This window comes from Chiloscyllium plagiosum, chromosome 28 (genome assembly GCF_004010195.1).
Source record: "Chiloscyllium plagiosum isolate BGI_BamShark_2017 chromosome 28, ASM401019v2, whole genome shotgun sequence".
Lineage (NCBI taxonomy): Eukaryota > Metazoa > Chordata > Chondrichthyes > Orectolobiformes > Hemiscylliidae > Chiloscyllium > Chiloscyllium plagiosum.
The window spans coordinates 14,337,812-14,344,975 of record NC_057737.1 but is presented as its reverse complement, the minus strand read 5'-3'; the positions used below and the strand labels follow the sequence as shown (position 1 = coordinate 14,344,975).

Sequence of the window (7,164 nt, the reverse complement as noted above, 5' to 3'; positions counted from 1 at the left end):
CATAATTCAAGCCCTCCATTCCCAGCAACATCCTGGTAAATCTTTTCTGAACCGTCTCCAGCTTAATAATATCCTTCCTATAATAGGGCGATCAGAACTGTATACATTACTCTTGCACTGTGGAGCAGGCTTGAGGGGGCAAATAGGCTACTTGTTATATTCTGACGATAAAGAACAGTTGCAGGCTTATGGAGAAAGGTGACTGGAGTCAGAGGAAGCTGAACTGCTCTTGCAGAGACCTGCAACCAACCTGATGTGCCAAATAGTCTCTCTCTGTGCAATTGTAAGTATTCTACTAATCTATCGACTGTTCCAATTTTATCTCATTAATTCCACAGGCAAGTTTAATAGTCATTGGGTTTGGGAAGGGTCATGGAGGTTGTGGAGTATATAACAGCCAGAAAAGTCACCACAAGATCACTTTGTTGCATGGATCCTGGAAGTCAATAAAGAGGCTGAAACGTAGAAAGCTATGAGTTCTGAATAGAGGAGTTAAAGGGGTTGGTGCTATTGCGGGTGGCTACTGTTTGGGATGTCCAAGGCTCAATGCTTCAAATAGGAAAAACTAAATGTAAAGTGATCAGATTTGCTAATGATGCTGAGGAAGACACCAGGAATCTTTCAGGACTAGAAGTCAATAAACTGGGGAGAAATAGGAATTGAAGGATATTAGCACGTATTAGTAAAAAGGCTGTGTTAGGGAAATGAATGGGACTGAAGGCTGGTAAGTCCCCAGGACCTGATATTTTGAAGATATTCGACTGAGAAGAAGCAGCTGTGAAATTGCTGAACACATTGGTAATCATTTTCCAAAATTTGATAGATTCTGAAATGGTTCCCGCAGATTGGGTTCCATTCCTCAACCGTTGGTGGGGTGATTGATTTTAGATGAGTCAATGGAAGGATCACTGTGTGCTCTTAAACTAGGAAAGGTGCAAGAGATCATAAGCAAAATGAATACCACTGATTGTTATCTAATTATCCCTGCTGGAGAGTCATACATTTGGATGCTGAGTAAGGACAAAATAATACACCTCAGTCATTAACAACATTCCTGATATTTTGACCATACTCCCATTTTAAAACTGTCATTGGTGCCTTCAAATTCTTGGATGGGTTTCTCCCTGTGTGGATTGATAGTCATGTGACCTCTACCATGAGGCACAAACTAGAGGTGGCCATTTTACCAGTACTTCAATAAAGACACTGTAAAGACCAGACTGCTGCCTTTTGAATACAGAACATGATGTCAGAAGTGGAGTTGGGGCTGAACAGTTGTAAAAACAAAATTCACAGCCAGTGGTAGAGACACACAGGATTGTTTTAGGGGCATGAAAGTTGCTACAAGCAACTGAAAGAAGGCAAAAACAAAACAGAGAAACAGGTCAAACACTGGGTAAGACACAATGGTTGCACCATTTCCCTTCCCAGCTTCAATCAAAATGAAAGGTAATTATTTAAGTACTACCTGTTTTTATCATATGTGCTGTAACATTTCTGAATAGTGGCAGATTGTTTAGCAAGCCAGTGCAATGAAAAGTAACTACACTCCTAGCATTGTTGGGAAGAGACTGTTTCAAAGTGTATTTCACCCTAAAGATCTCTGAAGAAAGAAGAAACAAACAGAAGAAAGTTTTAAAACCTTAATGGCACTCTTTAAATCCCAAATTAATGTAACTTATGAATAGTATAGGTCCACTATTATGGCCCAAGGTGAAAGAACCCATAGATCAGAGTTATTTCATTAATTCAGCTTGAAGAATCCTGTGAATTTACACAACTAAAAGACAGTTTAATTAAAGACAGGACTGTATTAGATATAAAGGATCATGCAGTGAGTGCACGTCAACTGAGAGTGAAGAAACAAAATCTCCGGGAAAAAAGTTGACATGAGGAGAGGTGCTGAGGTTGAACATTAACTATATTCATGGCAGAAAAAAATGATCTGATAGATACTCCAGATGCAAACAGAAGAACAATCACAGGAAAAGGGCAGGATACAAGGACCTCATATACACGAGAAGACTCGTCAAGTGTGAGGAAAGTAGTGTTCTCACTGTAAGAAGCTGAATCAGTTTGCAACAAATGCATGACGACAAGGAAGTGTAACAATTAAGTACAGATAGCCTCAGGAAAATATCAGCTGAAGAATCTAATAAAGCTACCATACAACAGGTCAGTTCATGTAGGTTAACAGGGCACTTGGAAAGGCAAGGACTGATTTGGGATAGTCAGCCTGGCTTTGTGCTTGAGAAATAGTGTCTCACTAACTTGATTGAGTTTTTTGAAGAGCTGACAATGAAGATTGATTAAAGCAGAGCCATAGACATTGTCTAAGTGGACTTCTGCAAAGCGTTCAAAAGGTTCTGCATGGTAGACTTGTTAGCAAGATTAGATCATATGGAATCCAGGGGGAGCTAGCCAACTGGATACAAAATTGGCTTGAAGGTAGAAAACAGAAGGTGGGAGTACAGGGTTATTTTTCAGACTGGAGGCCTGTGACCAGCAAGGATCACTGCTGGGTCCATTGCTTTATGTTATTTGGATGTGAATATAGGAGGTATGGGTTAGTAAGTTTGTAGATGACACCAAAATTGGAGGTGTAGTGGACAACAAAGAAGGTTACCTCAGAGTACAACAGGACCTTGATCAGTTGGACCAATGGGCTGAGGAGTGACAGATGTTGTGTTAAACTTGAAAGGGTTCGGAAAAGATTTACAAGGATGTTGCCAGGTTTGGAGGGTTTGAATTGTAGAGTGAGGATGAATAGGCTATTCTCCCTGGAACATTGGCGACTAAGGGGTGACCTTACAGAAATTTACAAAATTACGAGAGGGCTTGTATAGGGTGAATAGGCAAGGTCTTTTTTCCTAGGGTAGGGGTGTCCAAAGCATAGGTTTAATATGAGAGGAAAAGGATTTAACAGGGGCCTAAGGGGCAATTTTTTCATGAAGAGGGTGGTGCGTGTATGGTACGATCTGCCAGAAGACATGGTGGAGACAGATACAATAACAACGTTTAAGAGGGATATGTGCCAAATCAGTTTAGGATATCTAGTCAGAGTGGACAAGTTAGACTGAAGAGTCTATTTCAGTGTCGTATGGCTCTATGATACATGCATTGTGTGTGCTGAAATTAGATTACAGGGAGTACATCATATCAACATTAATTACCAGTGTCATTGCAACATGATGACCTTTACAGACCTGTACAATGTAGCTGAACATGGCAATCTAAACGTACAGCTCTCGAAAATGAGACTGAGACTATGTATTGGCACCATACACATGCCAAGAGATCAGGTTACTCCATGAACCAATGCAGTGACAGGAATGAGGATCTAGAGTTCCAGATCATGGACAAGCAAAAGCCAGTCATCTCAACCAGGGCAAGACTAAAGCTTGGACTGGTAACCTTCAATGTGTCAAAAGAGATGTGCAACATGTCACCACATACTAAACAATTGATCACAGTGCAGATGCTGGAGGTATAAACAGTGCACTTACAGCATTAGGGTGTCTTCTGGGAGAATATCATCTCAAAGTTGGTGAGAATGCAAGACCAATTCAGAATCTGCTGAGGGAAATTCAAGTTGAGCCTGAAACAGAAGAGCTGGGAAAGATGTGGGTAATTACAGAAGTGACAACTCCTACTGAATAGATTAGCAGTATGACATCGGTGAAACAACCTGGAGAGCTGGGAGAATGTATTGAAGCAAAGAACCTACATAGAGCTCCAAAAGGATCTCACTATCCATGCTAACCATTGAAGGAGTTCTGCCATAACTTGAGAAGGCAAAAATCATCACTATCCTAGATTAGGAATATGATGGTGGCGAGTGAAGTTGAGTAAAAGCAGCAGCTTTCGAACTGCATGCTGGTTACCTTTCGGGAGATACAGGTGGCTCCACATGCTGTTTGGCATTTCCACTGCTCCAAAGGGGTATGAACTCAGACAACATGTTGGTGATCTTTCCCGAGTGGAAGCTGTAGACGATGATCTGCTGGGCAATGGATGTGCAGACACAACGGCAAAAGCTATTGTTGACCTTGATCAAAATCTGCTAAACGGCTCAACGCAAATTGAAGATGTTTCTGTATGGCTCATGAAAGGGTATTTATGTGTGATCTTATTTCTTGTATTCATGGATTAAACGCTGTGAAATTCATATTCCCATTATTCATTTTGCTGAGCACCAGGATCGTGTGGCAAAACAATGTTCCGCATGGTTTTGTGGGCCAGTTTTCCACCACCTCCGAATGTTTTGCATCTAAAGTAGCCACGTCATCCTGGAAAAGATTTCCCAATATTAAAGGTGCATCTTGAAGCATGTAGAAAGTATGCCAGTTAAAGATTAACACAAAGAAAAACAAAGAGCACAGGCTTTTGGTGAGCTGGCCACCCTGTTTTGATAGGGTGGTCCATCAAGCATGGAGAATTGTGTGTGAACATCCTAACCTGCCGCATTTATATTTTGTCACAGCACAAACTATGGCCAGTGCATGAGTTCAGAGTTTTCTTTTTAAACCCATTATCAGTATTAAAGGGCCAACATCATCCTGTCACCTTTACCTCTTAATGTGAAGGTTGTGGGTTCAAGTATGATTCCAGGGGGTACCTTTGCCATTGTGCTGAGTGAGTGCTGCACTGTTGGAGGTGTAGTCCTTTAGATTAAATATTAAATAGAGGTTTTATCTGACTTTCGGTAGCTGTAAGAAATACCATGCCACCAGTTCAAAAAAAAGCCAAGGAGTTCTCCAGGTGAATATTTATCTCTTAACTAACACATAATGACATCAGTGCCTTTTCTGGGACCTTTTCTGTGTAAATTGGCTCAATGTTCTATATTACAGCAGTCACTAGATATTAACATTAAGTTGTAAATCTCATTACAATATTCTGAGGTTATGAAAGGTACTGTATGAATATAAGATTCTGGGTTTTTTGTGTATAAGTAATCTTTTATTTTCTTAAGATTGTTTAATGACATTAGAACATTAGAACTAGGAGCAGGAGTAGGCAATTCATCCCCTCGATCCTGCTCTGTTGTGACACTCATTGGTTACTAATTTCCATTTGTAAGCTGCAGAAACAGCCAAACCAATTCTGTAACCGCCTTTACAAAAAATCCATCTCTCAGTATTCAATTCTCAATAATCAACCAATGCAATGATAATTTATCTCCATCAGCAGTTAACCTTCTCTTTCAAAGTGGGGTGAGAATCATACTTTCTGCGATTGTTTAAAACCAGGGAATATTCTTTCGGACATAGTGACCTTGAAGTAAAGTCATTGGACTAGTAATCCAGAGGTCTGGGGTAATGGTTGCGAGGCATTGGTTCAAATCACAGCAACTGATGGAATTTAAATTCAGTTAATAAATCTGGAATTTTAAGTTTGTCTCAGTCATGGTGAACGGGAGAACAATTAACAATTGTTATAAAAACTCATCTGGTTATCTAATGTCTTTCAAGGAAGGAAATCTGTCCCCTTTGCCCAGTCTGGCCTAGTATGTAACTCCTGGCCTGCAGCAATGTTGTTGTCTCTTAAATACCCTCTGTAATGGCCTTTAAGTCAAACAGTTAAGGGCGCTTCAAAGTAGGAAACAAATGCTGGTCTTGCCAGTGACACCCACATCCCTGAAAACTAAGGAAGTTGAGGTCAATTTTGAACATACCATCATGGCAAACAGCATTTTGCTGAGGGCAAATACATGGCAATGCTATTAGTCATTTGGTGTATGTAAAGGATACAGAGCTGCCACAATTGACACAAAACACAAAATAATTATGGATAAATAAGGCAATTCAGCACATCTTTAACTCTCCTCTTGAGTATAATCATGTTTTTTCATCGAAACTGCTGGTCTATCCTAACTCTCAGTGCAAAGCATAATTTACCAAACAGTCCAAATGCACTTTCTTTTATGCATTTGAACGTGTGTCCTCTTGAACTACTTGAATGCAATGTGTTGGCTTTGTAACTTTTCCATTCCATGACAATTGTGTTTAACAGTAAAATCACCTCTGATATTCCTTCTTGTGTGTGAAATCCCATATAGTCTCCAACTTTTCATCATGAGTCAGACCTTTGTTGCTGGAAATCAGCCTTGTCTCACCTCTCTTTGACACTTGATTGTCTCAAGATACTAGAATGAGACAGTTTGAAGATCCCACCCTGTGAATTGTACTCTTGTTTTCTGCCTATATAGTTGAAGGTTCTACTGGCTTCTTCATTGATTGGATAGGGTCATAGAGTCATAGAGATGTACAGCATGGAAACAGACCCTTCGGTCCAACCCGTCCATGCCGACAAGATATCCCAACCCAATCTAGTCCCACCTGCCAGCACCCGGCCCATATCCCTTCAAACCCTTCCTATTCATATACCCATCCAAATGCCTCTTAAATGTTGCAATTGTACCAGCCTCCACCACTTCCTCTGGCAGCTCATTCCATATATGTACCACCCTCTGCGTGAAAAGATTGCCCCGTAGGTCTCTTTTATATCTTTCCCCTCTCACCCAAAAACAATGCCCTCCAGTTCTGGACTCCCCGACCCCAGGGAAAAGACTTTGTCTATTTATCCATCCATGCCCTTCATAATTTTGTAAACCTCTATAAGGTTACCCCTCAGCCTCCGACGCTGTAGGGAAAACAGCCCCAGCCCGTTCAGCCTCTCCCTGTAGCTCAAATCCTCCAACCCTGGCAACATCCTTGTAAATCTTTTATGAACCCTATCAAGTTTCACAACTTCTTTCCGATAGGAAGGAGACCAGAACAGCACGCAATATTCCAACAGTGGCCTAACCAATGTCCTGTACAGCCGCAACATGACCTCCCAACTCCTGTACTCAATACTCTGACCAATAAAGGAAAGCATACCAAATGCCTTCCTCACTATCCTATCTTCCTGCGACTCCACTTTCAAGGAGCTATGAACCTGCACTCCAAGTTCTCTTTGTTCAGCAACACTCCCTAGGACCTTACCATTAAGTATATAAGTCCTGCTAAGATTTGGTTTCCCAAAATGCTGCACCTCACATTTATCTGAATTAAACTCCATCTGCCACTTCTCAGCCCATTGGCCCATCTGGTCAAGATCCTGTTGTAATCTGAGGTAACCCTCTTCGCTGTCCACTACACCTCCAATTTTGGTGTCATC

The 7,164-nt window shown here is 41.0% G+C and overlaps 1 long non-coding RNA gene across 1 annotated transcript in view; it reads right to left on the bottom strand.

The window, feature by feature from the left end:
- Positions 1-3,513: 3,513 nt before the first annotated feature.
- LOC122563977 overlaps positions 3,514-7,164 on the bottom strand; it is a 13,745-nt gene continuing 10,094 nt past the window's right edge. The window contains exons 2-3 of the long non-coding RNA XR_006315784.1: positions 3,885-4,289; positions 3,514-3,612 (exon numbers count right to left, since the gene is read on the bottom strand). This is a non-coding gene — a long non-coding RNA (uncharacterized LOC122563977). The remainder of the gene's footprint in view (positions 3,613-3,884; positions 4,290-7,164) is intronic.